This window comes from Astatotilapia calliptera, chromosome 12 (genome assembly GCF_964374335.1).
Source record: "Astatotilapia calliptera chromosome 12, fAstCal68.1, whole genome shotgun sequence".
Taxonomy (NCBI): domain Eukaryota; kingdom Metazoa; phylum Chordata; class Actinopteri; order Cichliformes; family Cichlidae; genus Astatotilapia; species Astatotilapia calliptera.
In genome coordinates, this window is record NC_137433.1 from 22,558,502 (window position 1) to 22,567,584 (window position 9,083).

Genomic DNA, 9,083 nt, shown 5'->3' on the forward strand with positions numbered 1-9,083 from the left:
CTTATTGAGTAACAGTTCTCCTGTATAATATTACTACAAAACAATATCCTGTAAATGGTAACCGTAGTATCAAAATATCACAACAGACGCTACCCTTTTTCAACATCAAACTTGTTCAGGGTATACAAAGAGGTCAAACTGAACACAAAGTCTCTCTCTATGCTGATGATTTATTGCTTTTTATTTCAAATCCACATACTTCCCTACCGTCTGTTTAGCCAAGTGAACTAATACTAACCCTGGAAAGGGTTTAAAAAGAGGGGATTGTGTTTTTGACTGGTTGCCTGTGTACCAGAGGTCTGTTGTAGGGTTGTCATGGTGATGATTAGACCTGGCGTTTTGGGGGTGTACTGTCCCTTTAAGAGCCCCCGTAAGAGCCCCCGTAAGCCAGAACACTCAAGTTTGTGTCACACACTGGCTGTGTCCCAATTCAGGGTCTGCACGCTTGAAGTACGCACACTAAGCATACTACGTACGGTGTGTACTATAAGTACGAGAAGTGCGGAAGTGAGAGGCTTGTGAAATGGGACGGTATACGCTTCGTCGCGCTGTTCAGGTTTCCTAGCAACCATGATACTAACCGCAAGACACGTTACATACAGCATTGTTTGACAGAAATGAAGGAGGAAAATGTTTTGTTGGTCATTCATTTTTGTCATGACATCACTTTGATTAGTTGAGTATCTGAGGCTGAGACCACGGGACTGTAAAACATGATTGTTAGGCTTCATTTCTGTGCTGAACAGTTATTTAAGATTAGTTAGTAAATAACAATTAGTTAATGTTGTTCATGAGACTAAAGTCATCTCACTGTGGTAATGTAAATATAATATGGCCAATATTATTGTATTGTCAGATTATTATGATATATATATATATATATATATATATATATATATATATATATATATATATATATATATATATATGTATACACACATATACATATATCACTGACTTTCAGCTTGTTGTGTTTGTGGATATATGACTGACTTTAATTATTAAACATTCGCACATAAATAAGTGACGTCAAATTCAGTACTTTTGACAGTTCCAGCTGCTAACTTACTGGACGAGCTCCTTAATTTGCAACTATCAGGCAAAGGTGTAATATCTCGCATCTATAATAAACTGCAGTGTAACCCCAGCTCCCGTTTTAGGCCTCAAGTCCACATGGGAGAACGAGTTGGGTATCTGGCTATGTCAGATGACGTCTGGGACTCAGTTCTCTCTCTTGTAGATTCTGTATCACTCTGTGCCCGTCATTACCTATTACAATTCAAAGTAATCCACAGGGCACATTTGATAAAATTTGGGGTCTCTTTCTGAAAAACTTCTCTAAACTTCAACTTAAGGATGTTCCAGCTGACTAACGGATTTGCTTTTTTTTTATTTTTTATTTTTTAAATTTAATCAACCGATTTGCACTACAACCTGGGTTTGCCTCTTATCTGTAGTTAATTTTATTTAATTTAATAATGGTACAGTACTTTGTTTATAGTAACCATTGTCCTTAATGTAAACATGTAAGAAAAAAAAAATGTGTATGTTTCTGTTCTGTGTCCTGGGTACTGTTTGTTTGTATACGTGTCTTTCTGGCTGCTGTTACAACCAAATTTCCCCTTGTGGGACAATTAAAGGATTCTTCTTCATTTAAGAACGGGTTTGTCACGGCTGGGAAGGCGAGCCGTGTGGTGTGGAGGAAGGAGGACCCAAGATGCAAGCAGTGGATGAAAATGCTAGTGAAGTTTATTTACAAGGTGTAGTGGCAAACAAGCAGTGGGGCAAGACAAATAACTGAACACATCTAAACTGGGAGAACTAAAATAACAGATCTGGGAGCATACGACAAAGGGATGAGAGGATGAGAGGCAGACGATGAGCAGGACACGAGGAACACAGACTGACACGGAGGAACACAGACGAACCTGCAACAGGCAGGAGAACACACAGGGCTTAAATACACACACCAGTAATCAGGGGATGAGAGACAGGAGGGCAACACAGCTGGAAGAAATCAGAGCTGACAGGACAGGGGAAATGTAAACTGAACACACTCACATCAGACAGAGACCTTCACAATAAAACAGGAAACTCAGACACGGAGAACCAAACAAGACACAGATCTAAACAGACAGCTTCACAAACAGATGGGGTGACACCATAGACAGACAGAGACACAGACGCAGACTCAAAGGCAGACCGAATATAACACATAGAACTCAAACAATAATAATCATCATCATCATCATAATAAACTAGAAATTTTGCAGGATTGTTTGGTTTGTCTCTCTGCCTGGAACGAATGGGTGAACAATAGTTTCTTTTGGATTGAATTGGCCTAGCTGGTTGTACAGGAGGAGTTGGTGAAGATGATGGCTGAACAGGTGGCTGAGCCGAGGGCGACTGAAGTAAAGGTTGAGACAATAATGGTGGGGAAGTTGGAGACTGAACAGAGGATAAGGCTAATGATTTTTCTGCCAACTGGGCTACTGACTGGGCTATGGATTGTAACATGGTTTGTAATAAGTCTGGCTGTGACTGTAATTGAGCTATGGATTTTGAGGCTGAATGTGGTGGAGGTGGCGACTGGGCTTCTGGCCGGGCGGCTAACTGGGCTTGAGGCGAAAAACAGTCTTTGTCCTGTGCCGTACAGAACATTACCCCTGAGTAAACAGTCCCACAGTTCAGACCAATAATATTGTCCTGTCCACTCACCACAGCCGGCCGCTCAGAAATCCCCAGGTCCGACTGTGGCGAGGAGCGTCGGCAGCGTGAGCGCCGTTTCCCCCTTGAAGGCTGGGTTGACGGACCGGGCAGTGAAGCATGAGTTGCAGGGTGGGTGGCAGCAGCCGGGGGGGAGGTGAAGACGGAGCTCGTTCAGAATGAAATTCTGTGCAAGCGGGTGAAGTGAGCTGAGTAGCCAGGGGAGACCAGAAACCAAGCGCTGTAGCCGATTAGCCACGGCTTGGCGAAATTCTCTCCCCTCGTGCTCCAGCCACACGTTAATTAATTTGTCCACAGAGTAAACAATATCCTCCCGGAGCTCCTTGGGCAGGTTGAATGCTGCTGGGTCCATAGTGGCCAGTTCGTAGTGTCACGGCTGGGAAGGCGAGCCGTGTGGTGTGGAGGAAGGAGGACCCAAGATGCAAGCAGTGGATGAAAATGCTAGTGAAGTTTATTTACAAGGTGTAGTGGCAAACAAGCAGTGGGGCAAGACAAATAACTGAAGACACCTAAACTGGGAGAACTAAAATAACAGATCTGGGAGCATATGACAAAGGGATGAGGGGATGAGAGGCAGAGAGGCAGAGAGGCAGATGACGAGCAGGACACGAGGAACACAGACTGACACGGAGGAACACAGACTGACACGGAGGAACACAGACAAACCAGCAACAGGCAGGAGAACACACAGGGCTTAAATACACACACCAGTAATCAGGGGATGAGAGACAGGAGAGCAACACAGCTGGGAGAAATCAGAGCTGACGGGACAGGGGAAATGTAAACTGAACACACTCACATCAGACAGTGACCTTCACAATAAAACAGGAAACTCAGACATGGGGAACCAAACAAGACACAGATCTAAACAGACAGCTTCACAAACAGATGGGGTGACACCATAGACAGACAGAGACACAGACGCAGACTCAAAGGCAGACCGAATATAACACATAGAACTCAAACAATAATAATCATCATCATCATCATAATAAACTAGAAAATGATAATAAACTAAAAGTGCTGGGTCACCGACCCAGGACCATGACAGTACCCCCCCTCAAGGGCTGGTACCAGACAGCCCAGCAGAAACACAAAAACCGACCAAAACAAAACAGAAAACGACCCGACCAGGGCGGGCGGAGGGAGCCCAGGACGGAGGGACAGAGTCCAAAAAGGCCCAGATGGTCAAGTTCAGGGGGCCGACCCGGAGGCCGACAGCGCAGGAGGCCAAAACAGTTCAGTTCCAGAGGCCGACCATGCGAATGGCAGCGGCAGCGGGGCAGGTCTGGGGGCCGGCCACGCAGTAGGCAGTGGTGCAGAAACAGTTCTGAGACCCCACCCCTCCTGGTGACCAGGTGATGACTCTGTCCCCGGACAGCGTGAGGAGATCCCTCAGCAGGATCAATGCACGTAAAGCTCCGGGTCCTGACAACATTCCTGGTCGTGTACTGAGAGACTGTGCAGTGGAACTCACTGATGTCTTCACAGACATCTTCAACATATCACTCATCCAGGCTGTCGTCCCCACATGTTTTAAAGCCACCACAATCATTCCGGTTCCAAAAAAGTCATCTCCCTCCTGCTTTAATGACTACCGTCCTGTTGCACTTACTCCCATCCTGATGAAGTGCTTCGAACGACTAGTCATGCAACACATCAAGACTGTCCTGCCCCCCTCCCTGGATCCCTTCCAGTTTGCGTATCGGCCCAACCGCTCAACCGATGATGCCATCTCCACTGCACTCCACTCAGCACTCACACACCTGGACAAAAAAGACTCATATGTTCGAATGCTGTTCATAGATTTCAGTTCAGCATTCAACACTATAATCCCCCAACAGCTCACTCAAAAACTGGTCCAGCTGGGGCTCAACACCTCACTGTGCAACTGGCTGTTGGATTTCCTCACCGGAAGACCTCAAACAGTATGGGTCGGCAGTAACACATCCAGCACCATCATTTTAAACACGGGGGCCCCGCAGGGATGTGTGCTGAGCCCCCTCCTCTTCACTCTGCTGACCCATGACTGCACTCCATCATACAGCTCCAACCTCTTCATCAAGTTTGCGGACGACACAACGGTGGTGGGTCTCATTAGCAACAGGGATGAGACCGACTACAGAAGTGAGGTGAGACGCCTGGCCACGTGGTGTGCTGACAACAATCTCTCTCTGAATGTGGAGAAGACAAAGGAGATTGTTGTGGACTTCAGGAGAATGCACACCCAACATGCTCCTCTGACCATTGACGGAGCGTCTGTGGAGAGAGTGAGCAGCACCAAGTTCTTGGGTGTGCACATCACAGAGGATCTCTCCTGGACGTACAACACCACAGCACTGGCCAAGAAATCACAGCAGCGTCTCTTCTTTCTCCGCAAACTAAGAAGAGCAGGAGCACCAGCCCCCATCATGCACACTTTCTACAGAGGCACCATCGAGAGCATCCTGTCGAGCTGCATCACTGTGTGGTTTGGAGCCTGCAATGCGTCCTGTCATAGAACCCTCCAACGCATAGTGAGAGCTGCAGAGAGGATCATTGGTGTCTCTCTCCCCTCCCTCCAGGACATTTACAGCACCCGTCTCACTAAAAAAGCCCTTTGCATAGCGGCTGATCCCACGCACCCAATGCAAAGCTTCTTCAAGCTGCTGCCGTCGGGGAGGAGACTGCGGAGTCTCCAGGCCAGGACCAGCAGGCTGAAGGACAGCTTCATCCATCAGGCTGTCAGGAAGCTTAACTCCCTCCCGATTCTGCCCCCTCTCCCCTCTCTCCTCCACGGTCTCACTGAACTCTGTCACACACACTCACACACACACACTCTCTGACTCACTCACTGGCCTGCACCAGTTACCAGTCACTTTGTGGAGCATTGGACTGCCATTACCTCATAAGACTTTGTGTTACACTATCTCATACCGTACATTACCAAATCTCCATTTGCACTATTTGCCTATTTGCACTACTCTGCCTGGTTTGCACTCAATGTCATTTACCCTTATATTGTATATTGTATAGCTTTCTTGTTATATGTAAAATTGTATTATATTATTTAATTTTTTTTTACTTTAAAATATTTTACTTGCATTTTTAATCACTCTTATATTTAAATGTTCATTTTCTATTTTATCTAGGGATTGAGAGTAACGAAGTTTCTATTCTCTGTATGTCCTGTACATGTGGCAGAATTGACAATAAAGTTGACTTTGACTTTGACTTGACTGTGTGGACGGCAATGGCGGCGGCAATTCAAGTCCAGAGGCCGGCCACGCGGAAGGCAGTGGCGGCGTTCAGGAGGGCGTCCACAGTGGCGAAGATGCCCAACAAGCGGCCTGGCAGATGACCGACGATGTGGAGGTGGTAGTAGGGGACCTGAAGGCTGCGTGGCCCCTACAGCACCAGACGAAGCGGAGGTTGGACCAGACGAGGCAGAGGCTGAAGCCGAAGCTGGGCCAGGCGACGCTGAAGCGAATGCGGAGGCTGAATCAGGCGAGGCTGAAGCTGGACCAGACGAAGACGAAGCTGATGCAGAGGCTGGGCCAAACGAAGCTGGTGATGCGGGAGCTGGACCAGACGAGGATGAAGACGCGGGAGCTGGACCAGACGAGGATGAAGACGCGGAGGCTGGACCACACGAGGATGAAGACACGGAGGCTGGACCAGACGAGGATGAAGACACGGAGGCTGGACCAGGCGAGGCTGAAGCTGAAGCAGAGGCCGGACCAGGCGAAGCGAATGAAGCTGAAGCAGACGCTGGACCAGGCGAAGCAGATGAAGCTAAAGCAGACGCTGGACCAGGCGAAGCTGAAGCTGAAGCAGACGCTGGACCAGGCGAAGCCGAGTCTGAGGCTGGACCAGGCGACGTTGATGATGCTGATGAGGAGACTGCTGCAGGCGACGCTGATGATGCTGAATCTGGACCAGGCGACGCTGAGGATGCTGAATCTGGACCAGGCAACACTGAGGATGCTGAATCTGGACCAGGCGACGCTGAGGATGCTGAAGCTGGACCAGGCGACGGCATGGGTGATGCTGAAGCCGGACCAGGCGAGGATGAAGCCGGAGCTGGACCAGGCGACGCTGATGATGCTGAAGCTGGACCAGGCGACGGCGTGGGTGGAGACACGGAGGCTGCAGCTGACGAGGATGAAGACACGGAGGCTGCATCTGGCGAGGATGAAGACACGGAGGCTGCAGCTGGCGAGGATGAAGACACGGAGGCTGCAGCTGGCGGCGGCGTGGAAGCTGGAGACGGAGGCGCTGCAGCAGGCGGCGGCATGGATGAAACTGCTGCTGCAAGCGTGGATGAGGCTGCTGGTGGAGCAGCTGGTGGCTGGACGGGCTCCTCGGGCCCCCCAGCTGACGAGGCAGGAGGCTGGACGGGTTCCTCGGGCCCCCCAGCTGACGAGGAAGGAGGCTGGACGGGCTCCTCGGGCCCTCCAGCTGACGATGCAAAAGGCTGGACGGGCTCCTCGGGCCCTCCAGCGAGAACAGTCTCAGGACCAGTGGGCACAGGGGCCCCTGGAACACACAGGACAAAACCAGCAGGCACACGGGCCTCTGGCAGGAACAGATCAGAACCAGCAGGCGCACGGGCCTCTGGCAGGAACAGAACTGAACCAGCAGGCGCACGGGCCTCTGGCAAACACATAGCAGACTGCAGCTGCGCAGAGCATTGACCCTGCTCAGGCAGCAACAGCCGGGTGCAGTCCTCAGCTGGCTTCTTAACCTCCAGGGGTCCAGAGTCTGCTGGGAGCTGAAACCCTGCCTCTGGGGAGGCCCTGGAGTGCATCTCAGTCTCAGAACTGGCCCGCTCTTGAGGAAATTTTGCAGGATTGTTTGGTTTGTCTCTCTGCCTGGAACGAATGGGTGAACAATAGTTTCTTTTGGATTGAATTGGCCTAGCTGGTTGTACAGGAGGAGTTGGTGAAGATGATGGCTGAACAGGTGGCTGAGCCGAGGGCGACTGAAGTAAAGGTTGAGACAATAATGGTGGGGAAGTTGGAGACTGAACAGAGGATAAGGCTAATGATTTTTCTGCCAACTGGGCTACTGACTGGGCTATGGATTGTAACATGGTTTGTAATAAGTCTGGCTGTGACTGTAATTGAGCTATGGATTTTGAGGCTGAATGTGGTGGAGGTGGCGACTGGGCTTCTGGCCGGGCGGCTAACTGGGCTTGAGGCGAAAAACAGTCTTTGTCCTGTGCCGTACAGAACATTACCCCTGAGTAAACAGTCCCACAGTTCAGACCAATAATATTGTCCTGTCCACTCACCACAGCCGGCCGCTCAGAAATCCCCAGGTCCGACTGTGGCGAGGAGCGTCGGCAGCGTGAGCGCCGTTTCCCCCTTGAAGGCTGGGTTGACGGACCGGGCAGTGAAGCATGAGTTGCAGGGTGGGTGGCAGCAGCCGGGGGGGAGGTGAAGACGGAGCTCGTTCAGAATGAAATTCTGTGCAAGCGGGTGAAGTGAGCTGAGTAGCCAGGGGAGACCAGAAACCAAGCGCTGTAGCCGATTAGCCACGGCTTGGCGAAATTCTCTCCCCTCGTGCTCCAGCCACACGTTAATTAATTTGTCCACAGAGTAAACAATATCCTCCCGGAGCTCCTTGGGCAGGTTGAATGCTGCTGGGTCCATAGTGGCCAGTTCGTAGTGTCACGGCTGGGAAGGCGAGCCGTGTGGTGTGGAGGAAGGAGGACCCAAGATGCAAGCAGTGGATGAAAATGCTAGTGAAGTTTATTTACAAGGTGTAGTGGCAAACAAGCAGTGGGGCAAGACAAATAACTGAAGACACCTAAACTGGGAGAACTAAAATAACAGATCTGGGAGCATATGACAAAGGGATGAGGGGATGAGAGGCAGAGAGGCAGAGAGGCAGATGATGAGCAGGACACGAGGAACACAGACTGACACGGAGGAACACAGACTGACACGGAGGAACACAGACTGACACGGAGGAACACAGACTGACACGGAGGAACACAGACAAACCAGCAACAGGCAGGAGAACACACAGGGCTTAAATACACACACCAGTAATCAGGGGATGAGAGACAGGAGAGCAACACAGCTGGGAGAAATCAGAGCTGACGGGACAGGGGAAATGTAAACTGAACACACTCACATCAGACAGAGACCTTCACAATAAAACAGGAAACTCAGACACGGGGAACCAAACAAGACACAGATCTAAACAGACAGCTTCACAAACAGATGGGGTGACACCATAGACAGACAGAGACACAGACGCAGACTCAAAGGCAGACCGAATATAACACATAGAACTCAAACAATAATAATAATCATCATCATAATAAACTAGAAAATGATAATAAACTAAAAGTGCTGGGTCACCGA